This window comes from Marmota monax, unplaced genomic scaffold (assembly GCF_021218885.2).
Source record: "Marmota monax isolate L192 unplaced genomic scaffold, Marmota_monax_Labrador192_F-V1.1 WCK01_AAM20220418_F8-fsc00008, whole genome shotgun sequence".
NCBI classification, from domain to species: domain Eukaryota; kingdom Metazoa; phylum Chordata; class Mammalia; order Rodentia; family Sciuridae; genus Marmota; species Marmota monax.
Window position 1 is genome coordinate 10,738,158 of NW_026694432.1, and position 8,107 is coordinate 10,746,264.

At 38.7% G+C, this 8,107-nt stretch overlaps 1 long non-coding RNA gene across 1 annotated transcript; it reads right to left on the reverse strand.

Moving 5' to 3' along the window:
* Nucleotides 1-296: 296 nt before the first annotated feature.
* On the reverse strand, nt 297-3,562 carry LOC131423184 (uncharacterized). The gene is made up of 3 exons (XR_009224269.1): nt 3,430-3,562; nt 743-802; nt 297-632 (listed from the first exon to the last, which is right to left on the reverse strand). It is a non-coding gene; the product is annotated as an uncharacterized LOC131423184 (long non-coding RNA).
* Nucleotides 3,563-8,107: the final 4,545 nt, after the last annotated feature.

Here is an 8,107-nt window from a genome sequence, read left to right on the forward strand (position 1 = left end):
ACTCTACATTTTGAACCATAAGGGCCGGTGCTCATTATGGCCAAATACGTGTATTTTGAAAATTACTTATTGGTCTTCACATGACTTTTTGTTGTCATAGACTCTGTTGAGAACTCAAATTTTGTGCCTCCGAAGTTCCCCTTATGGGCCACTAAGAGATGTCACAGGAGAAGACAAGTCTCCCAAGAGGTTCTGAGGAATTTCTAGAGAAAAAGGGAATCTTGAGTCAGGATCAGTGGGATTCTTGGCATATGTGGCAGAAAAAAATTCCAGCACACACCAGTCAAAGACATAAATGGAGGTTTATTTAGGATAGCAGATGCATAATCAGGTGCAAATCAAGGGAGAATAGGGGCAATCTCAAGAGAGATGCCCATGGGGTGAAGCTAGGAATATTCAAGTAAGGGAGAATGTGGGCTATCTCCAAAGGGACAGACAGCCCTGTAACTGTTTTTAAACCATGTCACAATTCCTAAGGCCCTGATAGTGTAAATTGTGGCACATCACCTGGCAAAAATTGGAGTTAAAAACTGGGGAAGGTGGTGTGTGCATGTAGTCCCAGCTACTTGGAAGCTGAGGCAGGAGAATCACTCGAGCCCAGGAGCTTGGGGACAGCCAGGGCAACACCTCATCTCGAAAAGAAAGAAAGAGAAAATAAATACATATATACTTACATTGAGGTTAACAGTGAATGCAGCTATATTACCTGGTGGTAAAGATGGCCCACTAGTTCTGCACATACCCTGTCTGAATGGGAGTGGATTGTGGTAGTGCATGCCTGTAATCCTGGCGACTTCAGAGGCTGAAATAGTAAGATTGCAAGTTCAAGACCAACCTGAGCAAGTTAGTAAGATCCTGTTCAAAAAACCCTAAAAAAAAAAAAAAAAAAAAACACCTCCCCCCAATATATATAAATATAAAAATAAAAAGGACTAGGGATGAAGTTCAGTGGTAAAGCACCCCTGGGTTCAATCCAATACTATAAAAAGAAAAAAAAATGAACTAAGGACCATTTAGGTGCAAAAAATTCAGACTTTCTAACTGATTCACTCTGAGGATATACAAACCCAGTTTCTCCTGTACTTTCTTTCAACGAATCAACATAGAAGACCAAATATGTGGGGGCAATTTCCCGCACACACCAAGTAAGCAATCAGTTCTGCAGCAGACACTAGCTGAGAGTTCTCTAATTCAGTACACTACCTAGAGACAGTGTCTTTTCCCACAGGTTAAGTGTTTAATCCCCAACACTACCTTCTCCCTATATCAGATGCCAACCAAAATCACCGGTTGTTTAACTTGTGCTTTTGACAAACAAGCTGTGTATCAGGGTTCCCACAATCCCCTCTGTAGGTTAATTAGTTAATTTGCTAGAGCAGTTTATGGAACTCAGGGAAACACTTAGGTGTACTAGTTTATTCTAAAGGATATCACAAAGGATATTAAGGTACACCAGGTGAAGAGATGGATAGGGCAAGGTGGGGGGGGGGAGGAGAGGACAGAACTTTCATGCTGTCACTGGGTATGCCACTCTCCAGGAACATCTTTGTGTTCTGCTGTCTGAAAGCTCTTTGAACCCTGTCCTTTTGGATTTTTATGGCGGCTTCATTATGAAGGCATTAGCTATTGGTGATCAATTTAATTTTCTCTCTCTCTTCCTCAGAAGTTGGGGTGGAGGAGCTGAAAAGTCCCAATCCTCTAATCATGCCCTGGTCTTTCTTGTGACTAGCTCCTGTTCTGGAGCTGCCTAGAGACTACCAACCACCAGTCACCTCATAAGCATTCAGAAAGACACCTATAACTCTAGAGATTCCAGTGGTTTTAGGAGTTGCATATCAGGAAGTTAGGAGGAAGATCAAATATCTACTTATCAATATTAAAGTCCACCCCCTCTCCCTGCCGCATCTTTGAACATGGATGCCTTACATCAACAAAATATACAACTCAAGCTGGGCTGGGGGCATATGCATGTGGTTTCAATACTTAGGAGGCCAAGGCGGAAGGATCACTTGAGCCCGGTCTGCACTTGCAATACAGTGAGACCATAAAAAAAAAAAAAAAAAGAAAAAGAAAAAAAAATCAAAACATACCGGAATCCCATTTATTCACTCATAATTAGGTCAGTTCATTGTCATATTGTTATGGTTTGGATGTGAGGTGTCACCCAAAAGCTCATGTGTGAGAAAATGCAAGAAGTTCAGAGGACAGATGATTGGGCTGTGAGAGTCTTAACCCAGTCAGTGAATTAATCCCTGGATTGGCATTAACTAACTGGTAACTGAAGTGGTAGGGTGTGGCTGGAGGAGGTGGGATTTGGGGCTTGGCTTTGGGGTATATATTTGTTCCTGGCAAGTAGAGTCTCACTGTTTCCGGATCACCACTTATGTTGTTTCCCTCTGCCACACTCTTCTGCCACATGTTTCCTGTCTTACCAGAAGCCCCAAGGAATGGAGCTGGCTGTCTATGGATTAAGATCTTTGAAACTGTGAGCCCTCAAGTAAACTCTTCCTCCTCTACAGCTGTGCTGGCTGTGTCATTTAGTCATAGCAGGGAAGAAAATAACAAAAACACATTTCAAACACATATGAAAGAATGTGTCTTTCAGATAGGGCCACTCATATGTGGTAGGGTTCCTTCCATTCTATCAAGTTCTACAAGTGGGAGTGGTCTCAGTAAATGCATAACCCTGCCCTTTCAGATCTCTAGCATAATTATCATGTCTTGCTTTGAGCCTCTTTGGAGGTGTAGATGTACCCATTCATTCATTCCTTTATCCTCAGCTACGATTTCTCCTGTTCTTCATTTATACTCCACTTTTCCACCCTTGGAAGGGACATTAGCACTGGCCATGTGCAGGCAGCAATCCTAGTCCAGAAAATGCCTCCCCTCAGTCCTCTCTCATTCAGATAGGCTATGTACTGAATGCTTGGTGGTGGTGGTGTTGAGATAGTGAGACCTTTAAGAGTGGGCTGTAATGGAAATCAGCATTGGGGCTGCCACGCTTGGAAAGTATTAATAGAGTTCTAAGGATCCTGGTTAGTTCATGAGAGAGTAAATTATAAAAAGAGCACACCTGTCCCCCAAATCTCCCTAATTTCTTGTCTCATCATATGATCTCTCCTTCTTACTAATGGTCCCCGCATGATGCCACCCATCTTGCTGTGATGCAGTCAAGGAACCCTCACCAAGATACTGGTACCATGTTCTTCAACCTTTAAAACTGTATGATAAATAGACCTCTTTTCTTTATACATTACTCAGTGCCAGGTATTTTCTTATAGCTATAGAAATGGAGTTAACAAAAATTGGTATTGAAGTTGACCTACACTACTATCATTACTACTTCTTCTTTTTCTCCTTCTTCTTTTTATTATTATTTTAACACAGTCCAGAGTCTCTTGTAAGGAAGGATTATTAGGCATGACTTACTTGAGAACATTAAGGTGCTGATTGGGCTGGGGATGTGGCTCAAGCGGTAGCGTGCTCGCCTGGCATGCGTGCGGCCCGGGTTCGATCCTTAGCACCACATACAAACAAAGATGTTGTGTCCGCCGAAAACTAAAATAAATAAATAAATATTAAAAAAAAAAGTGCTGATAAGTTTTAAGTTCTTGGGTAACTTCTATGTTCTCTTTTGCATGTGACTTATATGCAATAACTTTAGTTACAAATAATCTATTGATAGAAGATGAGGCAGAGGGCAGAGATATAATCAAAGGTTTAATAAAAACAGGGCTTCAGCTGGATGCAGTGGTGCATGCCTATAATTGCAGCTACTCTAGAAGCTGAAGCAGGAGGATTGCAAGTTTGAGGAAAACTGGGCAAATTAGATGCTGTCTCAAAATAAGATAAAAGGGCTGAGGATGTAGGTCAGTGGTAGAGTGCTCCAGAGTTCAGTGTCCTATGCAAAAAGAAAACAAGAAAAAGAAAATAAATTATTGCACAATAGTAAATTGCCAAGAAAAATTAAAAGCTGTCATTAGATTTCAATCTTCTTAATTCTTTAGTCTCTCTTATTTAGTTGTAGATACACCTTCGTTTTCAGGTTACTATGTGAGGGACTGAAGTAAGAGGCAAATATTATTTGTCCTCAGTTCTAGATCTCTGGGGCAGCCAGTTCCCAAGGGTCCTCACCCTGTGATATCCATGCTCCTGTGTGCTCCTCTTTCATTCGAAGTAGAGGTTGACTTTCGAGAACAATAGAATTCTCCAGAAGTGATAGTATGTGACTCTTAAGACCAAGCCACAAAAGACATTGCCTCTTCTGCCTTAGTCTCTTGAGTTATCACTTTTGAAGATACAAAGTTGCCTATGAGAGATGTACTTGGAGATGAACTGAGGCCTCCTGCCACCAGTGAGCATGAGCCTGCCACTGTGTATATGCCACCTGGGATGCAAATCCTGTAGCCCAGATGAAGCCTCCAGATGACTGCAGCCCTGGCTGACACCTGCAACCTCATGAGAGACTGCCAGCCAGAGCTTGTGAATTCCTGACCCACAGAAACTTTAGGACGCAATAGTTTGTTATTTTTTGAGGCACTAAAATTTTGGGGGTTATTTGTTGAACAGCAAATAGATTATGAATATAATCTGAACTCTAAGGAATAATGGCAAACAAGGAAAGGCTAAGCATGATATGGCCTATATTAATATAACAAAATTGCCTTCTCCAAATTTATCTGGTAAGATTTTATGAAATTTATTTTGTAAGAAAATTTGGCAAGATATATCTTTTTTACATCTACAAAGCTATTGCTAGAGGATTGCAGTGCCAGGTGAGCAGACTGACCAACCTGTTACAGGAGTCAGACAAGTTTGGGAAGTACCAGGTGAAGTGAAGCTGAACAGACTTGCTTGTTGCAGGATTTTTAGAGCCCTTGTGACACCAACAGTGCTGAGTCTTCAAAAGAGGGTTAAGTTCAGGCACCTGTAATCCTAGTGGCAGTCTGAGGCAGGAGGGTCATAAGTTCAAGACTGGCCTCAGCAATTTAGCGAGACCCTGTTTCAACATAAAAAATAAAAAAGGCTGGGGATGTGGCTCAGTGGTAAAGCTTTCCTGGGTTCAATCTCCAGTATCAGAAAAACAAAAGACAAACAAACAAACAAACAAACAAACAAACAGAGGATTATGATATACAGCCTTTTAAAAATATTCAATGAAGAAACCTTACTTTCAAAAATTATTTCATGAAACTAGCATTTGTGGAATATAGTTGGGACACTCAACAAGAGAAATGACCCATGGCATATAATCTTTCCAATGCAAAACAATTCCCCAGCACCCCATAGTCTTTCCTATCAGAGATAATAATCTCTACTCATTACTTATATAATAGAACAAATAGAAGTTAAAATGTTATCAAATTTTTGTAAGTCAAAGGCAAATACAAAATTAAAATCATGAAAATCTTGCAAAAAATAGCTATTATGAACATTCTAAGATTAAGGGAGACATTTCTAGTCAAAACAGGAAATATACAAACTTATAGACATATATGACTAATAATGAAACATTTCTGTATGGTTAAAAAATATTGCAAATGGTATATCATACATCAAATCATCACATTGTACCTCACAAATATATACAATTATTGTGTGTCAAAAAATTAATTTAAAAACAGTGTGAGTGGTTTAATAGATGAGAACTATATTAGGAAAAAGTATATATTTTCAATTTTGAGATTATGGATAGATAATATTTATCATGTAATGACCTCTTTGAAATTGATGAAAAGGAAGAAAATAACCTAATTAAAAAAAAAAAAGACAGAAGACACACACAAAAAAACAAGTCATAGAGGTGTATATCCTACTGGCCTGCACCCATTGAAGAGAAGTTCAAACTCAAATGTTAGTCAGAGAAATGTAAAGTGCAATGAGATACTACTTTATCTCCAGCAGACCTGCAGATAATAAAAAGGTCAATAGCTGATGTAAATGTGAATCATTCCAGCTCTTTTTGGAATGCAATTTGGCATTTGGCAGCATCTTAAATATATGCAGCCAGTGATCCAACTCCTGTGAAATCTGTCATATATATATAATAAAAAAAAATCATGAGTTGGGTGTGGTGGCTCACTTCTATAATCCCAACAAAGGGAAACTGAGGCAGGAGGATCCCAAGTTAGAGGCTAGCCTCAGCAACTTAACAAAACCTGTTTCAAAATAAAATTTGACAAAGAGCTGAGGTCGTAGCTCAGTGGTAAAATGCCTCTAGGTTCAATCTTCAGTACAAAAAGAGAAAAAAAAATCATTCATCTATAAGGTGTACAAACATATAAGTGTGTATGTTTGTTTTCTAGGGCTGCCAAAATTCCAGTCTGGATGACTTAAGTCTATTTTCTCAGACTCCTCAGGCTGCAAGTCCAAGATCCAGATGCAGGCTTTGGCTTGCATTTGGCACCTTCTTGCTGTGTCCTTCCTCCTGTGGCCTTTCCTCTGTTCCTGGAATACCTGGCGTCTCTTCCTCTTCTTCTGAGGACATGAGTCCTAGGGCCCCACCCTTGCAACTTCCTTTAACCTTAATCACCTCTTTACAGGCTCAGTCTTTAAATATAGTCGTATTGGGGGGTAAGGTTTCAATGTATGAATTTTGGGGAACATTTAATCAGTCCGAACAGGGTACTTACCATAAAATACTTCATAATGATAAAATATTAGAAGTGAAATGAATGTTCATCAAACAAAAGAAACAGTATTAACATGAACAGTCTCTTTGTAGCTGCTATTGTGTCTTTTGCCATCCCTTCTCCCTTTCCCAGACAATGGCCTCCATTCTTATTTTTGTGTAATCATTCCCTTACTTTTTTAATAATTATACAAATATAATATAGGTATATAATATAGTGATGTATATGATGTAATAGATACACAATGTGACACATATGTGTGTGTATATCCCTAAAGAGAATATTATATAGTTTTACATGATTTTGAATTTTATATAAATGGAATTACACTATATATATATATATATATATATATATATATATTCATTTAAAAACTTAGTTAAATAAATATATATATATTTTCATCTTTATTATTATTTTTTAATATTTATTTTTTAGTTATAGGTGGACACAAGATCTTCATTTTATTTTTATGTGATGCTGAGGATCGAACCCAGTGCCTCACGCATGGTAAGTGAGTGCTCTACCACTGAGCCACAACCCTAGCCCAATCCTTATTTTAATTTATTTATTTTTATGTGATACTGAGGATTGAACCCAGTGTCTCCTGCATGAGAGGCAAGTACTCTACCACTGAGCCACAACCCCAGCCCTTTATGTTTTATATTAAGACAGGGTCTCACTAAGTTGCTGAGGGCTTGCTGAGTTGCTTAGGCTGGCTTTGAACTTGTGATCCTCCTGCCTCAGCCTCCCGAGCTGCTGGGATTATAGGCTGCACCACCATGCCCTGCTCAACAGTATATTTTTGAGACAATTTGTGTTGTATATTTGAAATCCAGTCAATTCACTGTTGTTTAGCATTCTATTGTATAAATATATAATAATTTATTTATTTTGGTTGTTTCCAGTTTTTTCTATTTGAACAATGTCACCATATAAATTCTTGAACATATCTCCATGTATATGGGTACATGGATTTTTTTCTAGGTCTATGCCTAGGGTTTAATTGCTGAGATCCATGTCCAACTGTTTTTCAAAGTGGTAGATAAGAATTGTTATTGCTCTGCATCATCCCTAACCTTAGTATGGTCAGACTTTTAAATTGTTTTCAGTACAGTGAATATGAAATGCACAGTATATCTGAACAATATACAGTGTATACCTATACACATATTGAAATGTGGTACTTAATAGATATGTAAAATATGTGGTACTTAATAGATATGTAAAATATGTCAATTTAAAAAACAAAACTTAGGGCTGGGAATGTAGCTCAATAAGAGTCCTTGCCTAGTTTACATGAGGCCCTGAGTTCAATCCCTCAGCACTGCAAAAATACATGCATAAATAAAAATTATCCGGTGCATTGGTATGTGCCTGTGGTCTCAGCACATGGGAGGCTGAAGCAGGAGAATCACTTGAGCCCCTGAAGTTGGGAGCAGCTTGGAAAATATGGTGAGACCCTGTCTCAAAAA